The sequence below is a fragment of the Carassius carassius genome, chromosome 2, assembly GCF_963082965.1.
Source record: "Carassius carassius chromosome 2, fCarCar2.1, whole genome shotgun sequence".
NCBI classification, from domain to species: domain Eukaryota; kingdom Metazoa; phylum Chordata; class Actinopteri; order Cypriniformes; family Cyprinidae; genus Carassius; species Carassius carassius.
Genome location: NC_081756.1, coordinates 50,958,515 through 50,978,547, shown reverse-complemented (window position 1 = coordinate 50,978,547; position 20,033 = coordinate 50,958,515).

Here is a 20,033-nt window from a genome sequence, read left to right as displayed (position 1 = left end):
GCATTTCATTGAGGATGCCATCTGGTCCACTTGCTTTTTTGCTTTTTTGTTTTTTATTGTCTGGATTTTATCAATCAGTTTGTTTTCTGTAAGGGGGTAGTCTAATGGGTTTTGATAGATCCGAATTTAATGGGAGAAAATTATTGGTCATCCAATCTTTTACATTTTTAACACACTCTGTTAGCTTAGATAATTTAGAAGTTTCATCTGGTCTCATTGAGATATATAGTTGAGTATCATCAGCAAAACAGTGGAAACTAATCCTGTATTTTCTAATAATATTACCAAGGGGCAACATGTATATTGAAAATAACAGAGGACCTAGAACAGATCCTTATGGCACGCCATATTTTACTGGTGATAAATGAGATGACTCCCCATTTAAATAAACAAAATGGTAGCGATCGGACAGGTAGGATCTGAACAATCTTAGAGCTTGCCCTTGAATACCTGTATAGTTTTGTAATCGATCTATGAGTATGTCATGATCTATGCTGTCGAATGCAGCACTTAGATCAAGTAAGAATAGCAATGCGATGCAGCCTTGATCTGACACAAGAAGCAGGTCATTTGTAATTTTAACAAGTGCAGTTTCTGTGCTACGGTGGGGCCAGAAGTTCTTCATACAGAACCATTTTTTTTTCAGGAAAGGAAGGAGCACAATTCATTTTTGACATAAATGGAAGATTTTAAATGGGCCTATAATTTGCCAGTTCACTAGCATCTAGTTGTGGTTTCTTAATAAGAGGCTTAATAACCGCCAGCTTGAATGGTTTTGGGATGTTACCTAAAGATATTGACGAGTTAATAATATTGAGAAGCGGTTCTTCGACTACAGGTAATAAATATTTCAATAATTAAGTGGGTACAGGATCTAATAAACATGTTGTTGGTTTAGATGCAGTGATAAGTTTATTTAGCTCTTCCTATCCTATATTAGTAAAGCACTGCAGTTTATCTTTGGGTGCGATGGATGAAACTGAAGTATTAGACACTGAAGAATCTACATTTGTTATTGTATTTCTAATGTTATCTATTTTATTAGTGAATAAATTCATAAAGTCATTACTATTAAACGTTGATGGAATATTAGAATCAGGTGGCGTCTGGTTATTCGTTAATCTAGCCACTGTGCTAAATTAAAACCTTGGATTATTTCGGTTATCTTCAATGAGTTTGTGGATATGCTCTGCCCTGGCAGTTTTTAGAGCCTGTCTATAGCTGGACATACAGTTTTTCCACGCAATTCTAAAAACTTCCAGGTTAGTTTTTCTCCATTTGCGCTCAAGACTATGAGTTTCTTTCTTTAGAGAGTTAGTATTAATGTTATACCAGGGCACAGTGCGTTTTTCTCTAACCTTTTTCAATTTGATGTGGGCACCAGCTTCTAATGTATTAGAGATACATGTTGCCAGTCATTTCATCTAGTTCATGTGTATTTTTGGGTACAAATAGCAGTTGAGATAGATCAGGCAGGTTATTTGCGAATCTGCCCTTACGAAAAATAACCATGGTTTTATTATAGTAAAACTGTAGTAACCCATGTTTTTTTGGCGTGTTGACTACCATTTGTATAACCACAGATTTACTACAAATACCATGGTTAAACTAATACCATGGTTAATTTAGCAAAACCATGGTTAAGTTGTGGTTACCATGGTTTAACTATAGTAACCATGGTTTTTTGGTTTTATTTGTAGTAAAACCATGTTCTTTGGTGGCTGGAACAATAGTTCTGCCCAGACGGTAATGCTGAGACATATAGTTAATATCAGTGATATGCAGCATGCACGATACAAGGAAATGGTCAGTAACATCATCAATTTGAGGTACGATATCTATATCAGTAAGATCGATTCCATGCGATATAATTAAATCTAGTGTATGATTAAAATGATAAGTGGGCCCGGTGACATTATGCTTGACTCCAAAAGAGTTAATAAGGTCAGTAAACGCAAGTCCTAATGCATCATTTGTATTATCAACGTGAGTATTACAATATCTGACAATTAGCACTTCATCAACTGTAACCAAAAGGCCTGGTGGTCTGTAAACAGTAGCCAGAGCAAGAGATACAAATATTTATTTTGCATGTCTGACAGTGTAACATTAAGCAGAAGTATTTAGAATGTGTTTAACCTGTATCCTGTTTTCTGGGTAACATTGAGAATATCACTATATATTGTTGCGACACCTCCGCCACGACCAGTCTGACGGGGCTCATGCTTATAACAGTAGTTTGGTGGAGTAGCCTCATTTAGACTAATATAATCATTTGGTTTTAGCCAGGTTTCAGTCAAGCAGAGTACCTCAAAACTATTATCTGCGATCATTTCATTTACAATAACTGCTTTGGGTGTGAGTGATCTAGGGCCCTATAATAAACCCGGCACAATGCGATGCAAGACACAGCACAAGTGTGTTTGCTAGTTTCAGTCCGGTGCTGTTCGCATTTTCCCGTGCTGCACCATGTTGTTTAATTAGCAAATGCATTTGCGCTCATTTTTGCACCCATGGGCGTACCGGTCTAAAAAAGAGGTGTGTTCAGGCACATTGCTGGCGCATTGCTATTTTAAGGAGCTGAAAATAGACTGCGGCATAGACCAGCTCAAAGGCTAATTTTATATATATATGTATATTAGTGGTGGGCCGTTATCGGCGTTAATGTGCTGCGTTAACGTGAGACTCTTATCGGGCGATAAAAAAAAAACATCGCCGTTGATCTATTCTCAAAGTTGGGTTGGTAGCTGGGTCTATACTAAGCAAGCTATGATGACTTTCACCTTGATATTTCATATAACCGACTGACCAGTCTAAAAAGATGCTCAGGACAGTTGACGGGCCACTGCTGCGCATCGTCACTAAAGCTTATCTTTTTCACATGTTTTTAAGCCTTACCGCTTGTCAATTTAAACATTAAAGCATCCAAACACAAGACACGGAAAAGCTGAACAGTGTAGCTGGTTACTCGTGCGCTGTGTTCGGTGCGCACGAGAGAGATCGAGAGCCGCGTATCACGGACAGCGACACTGAACCGAGCTCTCTTCTGCGAAGTTCTCCTCGAAGTCCCTCCTGCACCTGAACGAACAAATACAAATCGCAGTATGAACAAACAAAAAGATGTGAAAGAGCCTAATTCAGTTCTCGCGGTGTTCTGGTGTTCAGGGCTCATGCAGAGAAAGGCGTCTCAAAACACTTGAACACCGAATTTGCTTATTTTTGCTCTTGTGCCGACAAATACATACAAAATATGTCAAAATATCCACCTTGGAAATTATGCTCGAAAAAACTGTCAGTTGTTTCTTAAGTGAAAGTTGACAGTTGAGGAAAAAAATGGGATGTGTATTATACTGGATGCGTTCATCGTCTCTTAAAGTGACCGTGCCTAATTTAGCTACTGGCTGCTGTAATGTTAATCCAAGAAAATGAATGAAAGTCACTCACTGCTCTTGACTGAATTACTTTGTAGTTTTAACAGTCAAACCAAAAATTATTCAGACACCAGATATAATTTTTGATATATATATAGCAAAACTGTAATAATGTGAGAAATGTTGAAGGTGTCTGAATAAATGTAGGTTTGATTGTATATTTCATTTTTACATTGAAGACTATCCAGTGCTATTTTACATTTAATTATTTGGTTTCTGTACCTTGACACCTACAAACTTGAAAAAGACTTAAACATTGTGTAAATAGCACAAATAAATAAAAATAAACGAACATACAAATTAAACTATTTCAAACAGGGCCCACTGGTACAACCTTCACCGGGTCCCCTCTGACCCCAGCTACGGCCCTGCTCACGCCTGTTTCACACATACTCCATCTGCAGTGTGTATGCAGTCCATGTGCGTTACGAATGTGTTGCAGCTTACTGTTTGTCAGGTTTATTTGGGTAACACACATATTCTGAATGCCTTTGGCAGAATTCGAATGAGCCATTTTAATCTAGATTAATCTAGATTAATTTCAAGATCACAGTGAGATTAATCTAGATTAATCAAATAACATTAAAGAGGTGTGTGAACTTGCAAGCACGATGTCAGACACTGTAATATGCTCTGGTCCCCTCCCTGCTTACCGTGGTGATGAGATGCATAGCAGATTGTCATCACTCAATGGCTGGATGTCTAAGTGGTGCCCAGAGAATAACATAGGTTTCATAGACAATTGGACGAGCTTTTGGGGCAGACCTGACCTGTTTAAAAGAGATGGTCTTCATCCCTCCTGGGGTGGCGCCACTCTTCTCTCTAGAAATATGGCAAATAGTCTTAGTGTTTATACTTGACTAACTGGGGCCCAGGTCAGGAAGCAGACAGACTGGCTAAACCGACCGTCTGCTAGCCGCCTCCCGTCACAGAGGTCAGTTAATTCTCAGCACATAGAGACTCTTTCACCTAGATATCACACTATAGAGACTGTGTCTGTTCCCCGAACTAGAAAATACAAAAAACGTCCAAACCAATTTAAGATTAACAATTTAATTGAGGTTCAACAAATAAAAAACAGAAGCAATATGGATAAACAAATGATAAAGCTTGGCTTATTGAATATCAGATCCCTTTCTACGAAAACACTTTTTGTAAATAATATGATCACTGATCATAATATAGATGTACTCTGTTTGACAGAAACCTGGCTAAAACCTGATGATTACATTATTTTAAATGAGTCCACCCCCCAAGATTACTGTTATAAACATGAGCCACGTCTAAAAGGCAAAGGTGGAGGTGTTGCTTCAATGTATAACAACGTTTTCAGGATTTCTCAGAGGGCAGGCTACAAGTATAACTCGTTTGAAGTAATGGTACTTCATATAACATTATCCAAAGAAACAAATGTTAATGATAAATCCCCTGTTATGTTTGTACTGGCTACTGTATACAGGCCACCAGGGCACCATACAGACTTTATTAAAGAGTTTGGTGATTTTACATCCGAGTTAGTTCTGGCTGCAGATAAAGTTTTAATAGTTGGTGATTTTAATATCCATGTTGATAATGAAAACGATGCATTGGGATCAGCATTTATAGACATTCTGAACTCTATTGGTGTTAGACAACACGTTTCAGGACCTACTCATTGTCGAAATCATACTCTAGATTTAATACTGTCATATGGAATTGATGTTGATGGTGTTGAAATTATTCAGCCAAGTGATGATATCTCAGATCATTATTTAGTTCTTTGCAAAATTCATATAGCCAAAATTGTAAATTCTACTTCTTGTTACAAGTATGGAAGAACCATCACTTCTAACACAAAAGACTGCTTTTTAAGTTATCTTCCTGATGTATCCAAATTCCTTAGCATATCCAAAACCTCAGAACAACTTGATGATGTAACAGAAACTATGGACTCTCTCTTTTCTAGCACTTTAAATAAAGTTGCTCCTTTACGCTTAAGGAAGGTTAAGGAAAACAGTTTGACACCATGGTATAATGAGCATACTCGCACCCTAAAGAGAGCAGCCCGAAAAATGGTGCGCAGCTGGAGGAAAACAAAACTAGAGGTATTTCGTATTGCTTGGCGGGAAAGTTACATATCCTACAGAAAAGCATTAAAAACTGCTAGATCCGATTACTTTTCTTCTCTTTTAGAAGAAAACAAACATAACCCCAGGTATTTATTCAATACAGTGGCTAAATTAACGAAAAATAAAGCCTCAACAAGTGTTGACATTTCCCAACACCACAGCAGTAATGACTTTATGAACTACTTTACTTCTAAAATCGATACTATTAGAGATAAAATTGCAACCATTCAGCCGTCAGCTACAGTATCACATCAGACAGTGCACTATAGACCCCATGAGGAACAGTTCCACTCATTCTCTACCATAGGAGAGGAAGAATTGTATAAACTTGTTAAATCATCTAAACCAACAACATGTATGTTAGACCCTATACCATCTAAGCTCCTGAAAGAGGTGCTTCCAGAAGTCATAGATCCTCTTCTGACTATTATTAATTCCTCATTGTCATTAGGACATGTCCCCAAAACCTTCAAACTGGCTGTTATTAAGCCTCTCATCAAAAAACCACAACTTGACCCCAAAGAACTAGTTAATTATAGACCAATCTCGAATCTCCCTTTTCTGTCCAAGATACTAGAAAAGGTGGTATCCACACAATTATATTCCTTCTTAGAGAAAAATGGTATATGTGAGGATTTCCAGTCAGGATTTAGACCGTATCATAGTACTGAGACTGCTCTTCTTAGAGTTACAAATGATCTGCTCTTATCATCTGATCGTGGGTGTATCTCTCTATTAGTTTTATTGGATCTTAGTGCTGCGTTTGACACAATTGACCACAACATTCTTTTGCATAGACTTGAATACTTTGTTGGCATCAGTGGAAGTGCATTAGCATGGTTTAAATCGTACTTATATGACCGCCATCAGTTCGTAGCAGTGAATGAAGATGTATCCTATCGATCACAAGTGCAGTATGGAGTACCTCAAGGCTCAGTACTAGGGCCGCTACTCTTCACGCTTTATATGTTACCCTTGGGAGATATCATCAGGAAACATGGTGTTAGCTTTCACTGTTATGCTGATGATACTCAGCTCTATATTTCTTCGCAGCCCGGTGAAACACACCAATTTGAAAAACTAATGGATTGCATAGTCGATATAAAAAACTGGATGACGAGTAATTTCTTACTGCTAAATTCTAAAAAAAACAGAGGTGTTAATTATAGGACCTAAAAACTCTGCTTGTAATAACCTGGAACACTGTCTAAGACTTGATGGTTGCTCTGTCAATTCTTCATCATCAGTTAGGAACCTAGGTGTGCTACTTGATCGCAATCTTTCCTTAGAAAGCCACGTTTCTAGCATTTGTAAAACTGCATTTTTCCATCTCAAAAATATATCTAAATTACGGCCTATGCTCTCAATGTCAAATGCAGAAATGTTAATCCATGCATTTATGACCTCAAGGTTAGATTATTGTAATGCTTTATTGGGTGGTTGTTCTGCACGCTTAGTAAACAAACTACAGCTAGTCCAAAATGCAGCAGCAAGAGTTCTTACTAGAACCAGGAAGTATGACCATATTAGCCCGGTCCTGTCAACACTGCACTGGCTCCCTATCAAGCATCGCATAGATTTTAAAATATTGCTTATTACTTATAAAGCCCTGAATGGTTTAGCACCTCAGTATTTGAATGAGCTCCTTTTACATTATAATCCTCTACGTCCGCTACGTTCTCAAAACTCAGGCAATTTGATAATACCTAGAATATCAAAATCAACTGCAGGCGGCACATCCTTTTCCTATTTGGCGCCCAAACTCTGGAATAACCTACCTAACATTGTTCGGGAGGCAGACACACTCTTGCAGTTTAAATCTAGATTAAAGACCCATCTCTTTAACCTGGCATACACATAACATACTAATATGCTTTTATTATCCAAATCCGTTAAAGGATTTTTAGGCTGCATTAATTAGGTAAACCGGAACCGGAAACACTTCCCATAACAACCTATGTACTTGCTACATCATTAGAAGAATGGCATCTACGCTAATATTTGTCTGTTTCTCTCTTGTTCCGAGGTCACCGTGGCCACCAGATCCAGTCTGTGTCCAGATCAGAGGGTCACTGCAGTCACCCGGATCCAGTACGTATCCAGACCAGATGGTGGATCAGCACCTAGAAAGGACCTCTACATCCCTGAAAGACAGCGGAGACCAGGACAACTAGAGCCCCAGATACAGATCCCCTGTAAAGACCTTGTCTCAGAGGAGCACCAGGACAAGACCACAGGAAACAGATGATTCTTCTGCACAATCTGACTTTGCTGCAGTCTGGAATTGAACTACTGGTTTCGTCTGGTCAGAGGAGAACTGGCCCCCCAACTGAGCCTGGTTTCTCCCAAGGTTTTTTTCTCCATTCTGTCACCGATGGAGATTCGGTTCCTTGCCGCTGTCGCCTCTGGCTTGCTTAGTTGGGGACACTTCATCTACAGCGATATCGTTGACTTGATTGCAAATAAATGCACAGACACTATTTAACTGAACAGAGATGACATAACTGAATCCAATGATGAACTGCTTTTAACTCTCATTTTTGCATTATTGACACTGTTTTCCTAATGAATGTTGTTCAGTTGCTTTGACGCAATGTATTTTGTTTAAAGTGCTATATAAATAAAGGTGACATTGACATAAAAAAAAAAAAATCTATGCGCACCACTAATATATATATATATATATATATATATATATATATATATATATATATATATATATATATATATATATACAGTACAGACCAAAAGTTTGGACACACCTTCTCATTCAAAGAGTTTTCTTTATTTTCATGACTATGAAAATTGTAGATTCACACTGAAGGCATCAAAACTATGAATTAACACATGTGGAATTATATATGGAATTATATACATAACAAAAAAGTGTGAAACAACTGAAAATATGTCTTATTGTAGGTTCTTCAAAGTAGAACACCTTTTGCTTAGATTACTGCTTTGCACACTCTTGGCATTCTCTTGATGAGCTTCAAGAGGTAGTCACCTGAAATGGTCTTCCAACAGTCAGAGAACCACTAACTAAACTAAACTCCTCATCACGTCCTGTTTCCTGCCTGCGGGTGTCGCTGTTGGACAGTGTTTTCTCTACTTACTGTTGGCCTTCTGTAGTTAATCGTAGCTCCTTGTAGCTGTTTTTATTTTATTTTTTCTCTAGATTCTTTATCTTACTATCACTCTCTGTTTTTTAAAGTGATAAAATATAACTTAATTCACTAAGTCATTAGCGTTTTCATTCGAACCTATCGCTGTTTTTTTCTCCTCTCCTCTCTCTCGCTCCAGTTTTTCACAAGTTCATCAAACAACCGCAGTAAGAATATTTCATCAAGCACGGTGAGTAATGGCTTCTCCTGTTATTGTTATTTGCACCTCTTGCCACATGTACCGTTTATCTATCTCTGTCGCAGATGAGGGATTCACATGTGATAAATGCAGGGAAATAGTCAGGCTGACAGAGAAGATTTCAGAATTAGAGACACGCATCCAAACTTTAATTGAGGACAGTAAGAATGTTAGGGCTCTAGATACGGCTTTGGATGCGTCTAGCTCAGGGATTCCTGTACATTGTTCGGTTCCAGCAACAGAGCCTCTGCAGCAAGGCAACTGGGTGACAGTGAGGCAGCGTAGTCGTGGGTCAAAACACCGCTCTTCTGTTCCGATCAAAACATTAAACAGGTTCTCCCCACTCAGTGATGCACCCACTGAGAAACCTGATGAAAGTGCTCTAGTTATTGGTGATTCTACTGTACGGAACGTGAATATAGAGACACCAGCCACCATAGTCAAATGTTTACCGGGAGCCAGAGCGCCTGACATCTTGGCAAATTTAAAAGTGCTGGCTAATGCTAAACGTAAATACAGTAAGATTGTTATTCACACCGGCGCTAATGATGTTCGACTTCGCCAGTCGAAGATCACTAAAAATAACATTAAAGAGGTGTGTGAACTTGCAAGCACGATGTCAGGCACTGTAATATGCTCTGGTCCCCTCCCTGGTTACCGTGGTGATGAGATGCATAGCAGATTGTCATCACTCAATGGCTGGATGTCTAAGTGGTGCCCACAGAATAACATAGGTTTCATAGACAATTGGACAAGCTTTTGGGGCAGACCTGACCTGTTGAAAAGAGATGGTCTTCATCCCTCCTGGGGTGGCGCCACTCTTCTCTCTAGAAATATGGCAAATAGTCTTAGAGTTTATACTTGACTAACTGGGGCCCAGGTCAGGAAGCAGACAGACTGGCTAAACCGACCGTCTGCTAGCTGCCTCCCGTCACAGAGGTCAGTTAATTCTCAGCACATAGAGACTTTTTCACCTAGATATCACACTATAGAGACTGTGTCTGTCCGTCCAAACCAAGTTAAGATTAACAATTTAATTGAGGTTCAACCAATAAAAAAAAAAACAGAAGCAATATGGATAAACAAATGATAAAGCTTGGCTTATTGAATATCAGATCCCTTTCTACGAAAACACTTTTTGTAAATAATATGATCACTGATCATAATCTAGATGTGCTCTGTTTGACAGAAACCTGGCTAAAACCTGATGATTACATTATTTTAAATGAGTCCACCCCCCGAGATCACTGTTATAAACATGAGCCGCGTCTAAAAGGCAAAGGTGGAGGTGTTGCTTCAATTTATAACAACGTTTTCAGGATTTCTCAGAGGGCAGGCTTCAAGTATAACTCGTTTGAAGTAATGGTGCTTCATATAACATTATCCAGAGAAACAATTGTTAATTATAAATCCCCTGTTATGATTGTACTGGCTACTGTATACAGGCCACCAGGGCACCATACAGACTTTATTAAAGAGTTTGGTGATTTTACATCCGAGTTAGTTCTGGCTGCAGATAAAGTTTTAGAAGTTGGTGATTTTAATATCCATGTTGATAATGAAAAAGATGCATTGGGATCAGCATTTATAGACATTCTGAACTCTATTGGTGTTAGACAACACGTTTCAGGACCTACTCATTGTCGAAATCATACTATAGATTTAATAGTCACATGGAATTGATGTTGATGGTGTTGAAATTATTCAGCCAAGTGATGATATCTCAGATCATTATTTAGTTCTGTGCAAACTTCATATAGCCAAAATTGTAAATTCCTAATTCTTGTTACAAGTATGGAAGAACCATCACTTCTACCACAAAAGACTGCTTTTTAAGTTATCTTCCTGATGTAACCAAATTCCTTAGCATATCCAAAACCTCAGAACAACTTGATGATGTAACAGAAACTATGGACTCTCTCTTTTCTAGCACTTTAAATACAGTTGCTCCTTTACGCTTAAGGAAGGTTAAGGAAAACAGTTTGACACCATGGTATAATGAGCATACTCGCACCCTAAAGAGAGCAGCCCGAAAAATGGAGCGCAGCTGGAGGAAAACAAAACTAGAGGTATTTCGTATTGCTTGGCGGGAAAGTAACATATCCTACAGAAAAGCATTAAAAACTGCTAGATCCGATTACTTTTCTTCTCTTTTAGAAGAAAACAAACATAACCCCAGGTATTTATTCAATACAGTGGCTAAATTAATGAAAAATAAAACCTCAACAAGTGTTGACATTTCCCAACACCACAGCAGTAATTACTTTATGAGCTACTTTACTTCTAAAATCGATACTATTAGAGATAAAATTACAACCATTCAGCCGTCAGCTACAGTATCACATCAGACAGTGCACTATAGACCCCCTGAGGAACAGTTCCACTCATTCTCTACTATAGGAGAGGAAGAATTGTATAAACTTGTTAAATCATCTAAACCAACAAATGTAAGTTAGACCCTATACCATCTAAGCTCCTAAAAGAGGTGCTTCCAGAAGTCATAGATCCTCTTCTGACTATTATTAATTCCTCATTGTCATTAGGATATGTCCCCAAAACCTTCAAACTGGCTGTTATTAAGCCTCTCATCAAAAAAACCACAACTTGACCCCAAAGAACTAGTTAATTATAGACCAATTTCAAATCTCCCTTTTCTGTCCAAGATACTAGAAAAGGTGGTATCCTCACAATTATATTCCTTCTTAGAGAAAAATGGTATATGTGAGGATTTCCAGTCAGGATTTAGACCGTATCATAGTACTGAGACTGCTCTCCTTAGAGTTACAAATGATCTGCTCTTATCATCTGATCGTGGGTGTATCTCTCTATTAGTTTTATTGGATCTTAGTGCTGCGTTTGACACAATTGACCACTCAAAAATATATCTAAATTACGGCCTATGCTCTCAATGTCAAATGCAGAAATGTTAATCCATGCATTTATGACCTCAAGGTTAGATTATTGTAATGCTTTATTGGGTGGTTGTTCTGCACGCTTAGTAAACAAACTACTGCTAGTCCAAAATGCAGCAACAAGAGTTCTTACTAGAACCAGGAAGTATGACCATATTAGCCCGGTCCTGTCAACACTGCACTGGCTCCCTATCAAACATCGTATAGATTTTAAAATATTGCTTATTACTTATAAAGCCCTGAATGGTTTAGCACCTCAGTATTTGAATGAGCTCCTTTTACATTATAATCCCTTACGTCCGCTACGTTCTCAAAACTCTGCGGCAGATCCTTTTCCTATTTGGCGCCTAAACTCTGGAATAACCTACCTAACATTGTTCAGGAGGCAGACACACTCTTGCAGTTTAAATCTAGATTAAATACCCATCTCTTTAACCTGGCATACACATAACATACTAATATGCTTTTAATATCCAAATCCGTTTTAAAGGATTTTTAGGCTGCATTAATTAGGTAAACCGGAACCGGAAACACTTCCCATAACACCCTATGTACTTGCTACTTAATTAGAAGAATGGCATCTACGCTAATATTTGTCTGTTTCTCTCTTGTTCGGAGGTAACTGTGGCCACCAGATCCAGTCTGTGTCCAGATCAGAGGGTCACTGCAGTCACCCGGATCCAGTACGTATCCAGACCAGATGGTGGATCAGCACCTAGAAAGGACCTCTACATTGCTGAAAGACAGCGGAGACCAGGACAACTAGAGCCCCAGATACAGATCCCCTGTAAAGACCTTGTCTCAGAGGACCACCAGGACAAGACCACAGGAAACAGATGATTCTTCTGCACAATCTGACTTTGCTGCAGCCTGGAATTGAACTACTGGTTTTGTCTGGTCAGAGGAGAACTGGCCCCCAACTGAGCCTGGTTTCTCCCAAGGTTTTTTTCTCCATTCTGTCACCGATGGAGTTTCGGTTCCTTGCCGCTGTTGCCTCTGGCTTGCTTAGTTGGGGACACTTCATCTACAGCGATATCGTTGACTTGATTGCAAATAAATGCACAGACACTATTTAACTGAACAGAGATGACATCACTGTATTCAATGATGAACTGCCTTTAACTATCATTTTGCATTATTGACACACTGTTTTCCTAATGAATGCTGTTCAGTTGCTTTGACGCAATTTATTTTGTTTAAAGCGCTATATAAATAAAGGTGACTTGACTTGACTTGAAGGAGTTCGCCGAGAGATGCTAAGCACTTGTTGGCACTTTTGCCTTCTGTCTGCGGTCCAGCTCACCCCTAAACCATCTCGATTGGGTTCAGGTCCGGTGACTGTGGAGGCCAGGTCATCTGGCGCAGCACCCCATTACTCTTTTTCTTGGTCAAACAGCCCTTGATGCCTTCAGTGTGACTACAATTTTCATGAAAATAAAGAAAACTCTTTGAAAGAGGTGTGTCCAAACGTTTGGTCTGTACTATATATATATATATATATATATATTTTGACGAGTGGAATGGGGCCGAGAGCCGTGGGAACGGGGCGACGCCGGTGGAGTGATTGGAAATGAGCGACAACTGCTCAACCCACCAGTCTCGAGTCCCATGGAGAAGATGGAAGGATATAAAACAGGAGCGACAACAGTGACGGATGAGAGAGTATCAGGCCTGGATTTTAGTTTGTGTTTTGGTTTTGTTTGGCCCCTCACGGCCGACTGCCGTGCTGTTTTTTGTTTATTTTATTATTAAAGCTTTCATTTGATTGTCCGCCGGTTCCCGCCTCCTTCTTCCCGTTGATTATGAAGATTTAATGCGTTACAGTGGTGCCGAAGCCCGGGAGAAGGAGGGACACGCTGCTGAAGATCCCTCACCGCTGTGGTGAATCCGCGGTGACATCGAGCAGGCGAGGAAGTGTGCCGCCATGGACTCTCGAGGCAGTGGGATGGAGTGAGTTGCCGGGGATGGGCGAGCTCGCTGCTGTCCGCCCGTGATGTGGAGGGGCGGCTGCCATCCGTGAGCGAGCGGAAGAGTCTGCGTTGTTCACCAGGGGGCCGGATCCTGCAGCTTTCGTGAAGGAATCTGGAGGAGCAGGGAATGGGGGACTCCTGCCGGCTGCCCAAAACCGTCTCGTGGGTGCAGTATATATATATTGTGACGGGAGGAGCACAAGACAGACACGGTGGGCATGGCGTCAGGCCTCGGAGAGGCTTTTATTAACAAAAATAAAATAAAACAGGGGATAAAAGTGGCCAAAGGGGAAGAGTGTCCAAAATAAACAGGGAATCTGGTGTCCTCGTCGTACTGTGGGGTTCATGTGGGTCGGGCAGTGTTCATGGAGGAAGGGTCCAGGTAAGGGGCGGAGTCCGGCGGCCGCACGCGCTCCCCTCTTCGGTCCGTTCCGGTGACAGAATGGAGAAGAAAACCTTGGGAGAAACCCGGCTTAGTTGGGGGGGCAGTTCTCCTCTGACCAGACGAAACCAGCAGTTCAATTCCAGGCTGCAGCAAAGTCAGATTGTGCAGCAGAATCATCTGTTTCCTGTGGTCTTGTCCTGGTGGTCATCAGATCTGTATCAGAATCAGAATCAGAAAGAGCTTTATTGCCAAGTATGCTTGCGCATACAAGGAATTTGTTTTAGTGACATAAGCTTCCAGTAAACAGAGACAACAACACACAGACAAAAAAAAAAAAAAATTACAGGAGAATTACAAATTGGCAAATTAATAAGTGTATAAACAGTTGTGCTATAAATGATAATGGAATAGGATTGAGTGAGATGCAGGAATGTTCTAGGATGGAGGGGTGACAAATAAATATAAGGATATTGCACATTTTTGCATAAGCATAAGTTTAAGTGGGAAACATTTAACTGTTCATGAGGTAGATTGCCTGGGGGAAGAAACTATTCTTGTGCCTTGCTGTTCTTGTATTTGCGGCTCTGAGGCGCCGGCCAGATGGCAAAAGTTCAAAGATGGGGTGACTTGGATGTGAGGGATCCAGAGTGATTTTCTGAGTCCTTTTCCTCACTCTGGATGTGTACAGTTCTTGGAGGGTGGGCAGGGGAGCACCAATAATCCTTTCAGCAGTCCGAACAGTTCTCTGTAGTCTTCTGATATCTGATTTTGTAGCTGAACCAAACCAGACAGTATTTGAAGTACACAGATCTGACTCAATGACGTCTGAGTAGAACTGTTTCAGCAGCTCCTGTGGCAGGTTAAACTTCCTCAGCTGGCGAAGGAAGTACAACCTTTGTTGGGCTTTTTTCACAATGGAGCCAATGTGATTGTCCCACTTCAGGTCCTGAGAGATGGTGGTTCCCAGGAATCTGAATGACTCCACTGCAGCCACAGTGCTGTTCATGATGGTGAGTGGGGAAAGTGCAGGGGGGTTTCTCCTAAAGTCCACAGTCATCTCCACTGTTTTGAGCGTGTTCAGCTCCAGGTTGTTAAGACTGCACCAGACAGCCAGCTGCTCAACCTCCTGTCTGTAAGCAGACTTGTCATCGTCCTGGATGAGGCCGATGACTGTAGTGTCGTCTGCAAACTTCAGGAGCTTGACAGAGGGGTCTTTAGAGGTGCAGTCGTTGGTGTACAGGGAGAAGAGCAGAGGGGAGAGAACACATCCCTGAGGGGCACCAGTGTTGGTGGAGCAGCTGTTTGACATGAATTTCCCCAGTCTCACTAACTGTTGCCTATCTGTCAGAAAGCTGGTGATCCACTGACAGATAGAGCTAGGAACAGAGAGCTGGGTCAGTTTGGTCTGGAGGGTTGTTGGGATGATGGTGTTGAAAGCCGAACTAAAGTCCACAAACAGGATCCTCGCATAAGTCCCTGTTTTGTCCAGATGTTGCAGGATGAAGTGCAATGCCATGTTGATTGCATCATCCACGGACCTGCTTGCTTGGTAGGCAAACTGCAGGGGGTCCAGTAAGGGTCCAGTGATGTCCTTCAGATAAGCCAGAACCAGTTTTTCAAACGACTTCATGACGACAGACGTTAGAGCCACAGGTCTGTAGTCGTTAAGTCCTGTTATCTTGGGTTTCTTTGGAATGGGGATTATGGTGGAGCGTTTGAAGCAGGAAGGCACTTCACACAACTCCAGAGATCTGTTGAAGATCTGTGAAAAGATGGGGGCCAGCTGGTCAGCACAGATTTTCAGACAGGCTGGTGTAACGCCATCTGGGCCTGGTGCTTTTCTTCTTTTGTTTTTCTTGAAGACCTGGTGCACATCATCTTCACAGATTTGAAGAGCAGGAGGTATGGAGAGGGGGATTGCAGGAGGTGTTAATGGTTGTGTAGGGAGATGGTCAGAGTCGGGGTTGGGGGTTTCAAATCTACAATAAAACTCATTCAGGTCGTTAGCAAGTCGTTGATTAGCCTCAGTGCAAGGGGATGGTGTCTTGTAGTTTGTGATGGCTCTCAGTCCTCTCCAAACTGAAGTAGAGTCGTTGGAAGTAAACTTGTCCTCCAACTTTTTAGCGTAGGTCTTTTTAGCCGCTCTAATCTCTTTGTTCAGTGTGTTCCTGGCCTGATTGTACAAGACCCTGTCCCCATTTCTGTAGGCATCCTCTTTGGCCTGACGAAGGTGTCTGAGTTTTACTGTAAACCATGGCTTATCATTGTTGAATGTTAAATAAGCCCTGGTAGGAATGCATATATCCTCACAGAAACTAATATAGGATGTTACAGTCTCTGTGAGTTCGTCCAGATCGGTGGTAGCAGCTTCAAAAACGCTCCAGTCTGTGATGTCAAAACAAGATTGTAAATCCTGCTCTGTTTCGCTGGTCCATCTCTTCACAGTCTTTACTACAGGTTTAGCAGATTTAAGCTTTTGCTTGTAGGTCGGTATAAGATGAACCAGACAGTGATCAGAACGTCCCAAAGCTGCTCGTGGAACAGAGTGATATGCATCCTTTATTGTGGTGTAACAGTGATCCAGTATATTACTGTCTCTGGTGGGACAGGTAACATGCTGTCTGTATTTTGGCAGTTCACGGGAGAGATTGGTTTATTAAAGTCCCCAAGAATGATTAAAACAGAGTCCGGGTGTTGTTGTTCTGTGTCTGTGATCTGATCAGCGAGTTTGTGTAAAGCTGAGCTCACATGCGCTTGAGGTGGAATGTAAACACTAACCAGAATAAACGAGTGAAACTCCCGCGGCGAATAGAACGGCTTGCAGTTGATAAACTGCGTTTCTAGATCTGGACAGCACATCTTCTTTAACACAGTTACATCTGTACACCACCGTTCATTGATGTAAAAGCATGTCCCGCCGCCGCGCGATTTCCCCGTTGATTCTGCGTCGCGATCCGCTCTAAACAGCTGAAAGCCTGGCAGATGGAGCGCGCTGTCCGGTATGGCGTTATTCAGCCAGGTTTCCATGAAACACAGAGCAGCAGAGTGTGAGAAATCCTTATTTGTCCGAGAGAGCAGAAGGAGTTCGTCCGTTTTGTTGGGTAGAGAGCGGAGATTTGCGAGATGGATGCTAGGCAACGGCGTTCGAAATCCGCGCTTCCTGAGTCTGACGAGCGCTCCCGCTCGCTTTCCCCGTCTGCGCGTCCTGAAGCGCTTGATCAGCGCCGCTGCTCCTCCGATAACAATGTTCAGTAAAACATCTGTATAATAGAAATCCGGAAAAATATCATGTGGTGTGTTCTGCCGAATGTTCAGCAGTTCATCCCTGGTGAAACTGATCGTGTTTGTTAAACAAAAAACAGGAAAAATGAACAAAAACAGTACAAACACTGGAGAGCCAAGCACTGAAGCAGCCATGTGCGGCGCCATCTTGGATTAGATCTGGCGCATCACTCTCGTTGGCCGCGGCGCTGGCAGGGGATGGACGGCCAGGCATCCTGGCCCGTCGGCCGTGTAAACGGGTGCGGTTCCCATCTGGATCGCGGGTCCGGCAGCTCACGTCTCTGGTGGCGCAGGAGTCCCTCAACGCACCCTTCCTGAACCCACGAGGACACCAGTGTGCATGCACGGGGAAGAGACTGGTCTCCTGAGGAGAGGTGCGTTGGGCTTTTAAACAGCAGCGGTGATGAGGATCCATTTCCTTCAGGTGTGCCCCATCACATGCCGCCAGCCCTGACTCGTCCAGCGCTCCTCCTCTCACACACCCACTCCAGTCGGGAGCCTGGTGAAGGGCGGCGATTTAGGATGGGGTGCCGGTGACAATCAGGGAGGAGGCAGCTGACTCGTCACATTCCCCCTCCCAAGCGACATCCCCGTCATAAGGGCGCCGCCCACACGAGAGTGCTACCATCCTCAAACAGGCTCCAAACGGTCGGAGTGGGCGGGGATTCCTCTCCGGGCGGTCCTCCCTCTCGCAGCACGCCGGAACAGGGACAGAGAAACCGGGTTTTAGTGACAGTCTCAACCAACCACAGGGTAACATGACATTAACAGAGAAGTCACTTATCCCTTTTGTGGCTGGGAGGCTGTCCCTGGTTTTCCTCTGTCCCAGTCCGGGTTCTCACGAACGTTTGCAAGCGAGAGAGAGTGACATCACCAGATGTTACCCAACTGCGCTGTCTAGGCTCCGCCTTGCCCGCATTCTCCACCACTGTGGCGGGAGGAGCACAAGACAGACACAGTGGGCGTGGCGTCAGGCCTCGGAGAGGCTTTTATTAACAGAAATCAAATAAAACATGGGATAAAAGTGGCCAAAGGGGAAGAGTGTCCAAAATAAACAGGGAATCTGGTGTCCTCGTCGTGCTGCGGGGTTCGTGTGGGTCGGGTAGTGTTCATGGAGGAAGGGTCCAGGTAAGGGGCGGAGTCCAGCGGGCCGTACGCGCTCCCCTCTTCGGTCCGGGGCGAGAGGGGCGGCGGCCTCCTCTAGTGGCCGCATCACTCGCGTTGGCCACGGCGCTGGCAGGGGATGGACGGCCCGGCATCCTGGCCCATCGGCCATGTAAACGGGTGCGGTTCCCATCCGGATCGCGGGTCCGGCAGCTCATGTCTCTGGTGGTGCAGGAGTCCCTCAACGCACCCTTCCTGAACCCACAAGGACACCAGTGTGCATGCACGGGGAAGAGACTGGTCTCCCGAGGAGAGGCGCGTTGGGCTTTTAAACAGCAGTGGTGATGAGGCTCCATTTCCTTCAGGTGTGCCCCATCACACGCCGCCAGCCTTGACTCGTCCAGCGCCCCTCCTCTCACACACCCACTCCAGTCGGGAGCCTGGTGAAGGGCGGCGATTTAGGACGGGGTGCCGGTGACAATCAGGGAGGAGGCAGCTAACTCGTCACATTCCCCCTCCCAAGCGACATCCCCGTCATAAGGGCGCCGCCCACACGGGAGTGCTACCATCCTCAAACAGGCTCCAAACGGTCGGAGTGGGCGGTGATTCCTCTCCGGGCGGTCCTCCCTCTCGCAGCACGCCGGAACAGGGACAGAGAAACCGGGTTTTAGTGACAGTCTCAACCAACCACAGGGTAAAATGACAATAACAGAGAAGTCACTAATCCCTTTTGTGTCTGGGAGGCTGTCCCTGGTTTTCCTCTGTCCCAGTCCGGGTTCTCACGAACGTTTGCAAGCGAGAGGGAGTGACATCACCAGATGTCAGGTGTGTCCCATCACACGCCGCCAGCCCTGACTCCTCCAGCGCCCCTCCTCTCACACACCCACTCCAGTCAGGAGCCTGGTGAAGGGCAGCAATTTAGGACGGGGTGCCGGTGACAATCAGGGAGGAGGCAGCTGACTCGTCACAATATATATATATGGCCCGTGTGAAATCCATGTGGGCCAGATGTTGGCCGGACCTAGGCCGAAACTGCTTGCTGTCTGGGAAAGATGATATCATCATGGTAATCAGGATCTGGCTAATTTGGTTCTTTGAACACACCTGCTGTTCATGATTAGGATGACTGGATTGAGTTATCTGAGATAACTGTGTGTCAGGTTCTGTCATTAGTCCCCTTTATTTGTATAGAGCTTTAAACAAAATAAATTGCGTCAAAGCAACTGAAAAACATTGATTAGGAAAACAGTGTGTCAATAATGCAAAATGACAGTTAAAGGCAGTTCATCATTGAATTCAGTGATGTCATCTCTGTTCAGTTAAATAGTGTCTGTGCATTTATTTGCAATCAAGTTAATGATATCGCTGTAGATGAAGTGACCCCAACTAAGCATGCCAGAGGCGACGGTGGCAAGGAACAAAAACTCCATCGGTGACAGAATGGAGAAGAAAACCTTGGGAGAAACCAGGCTTAGTTGGGG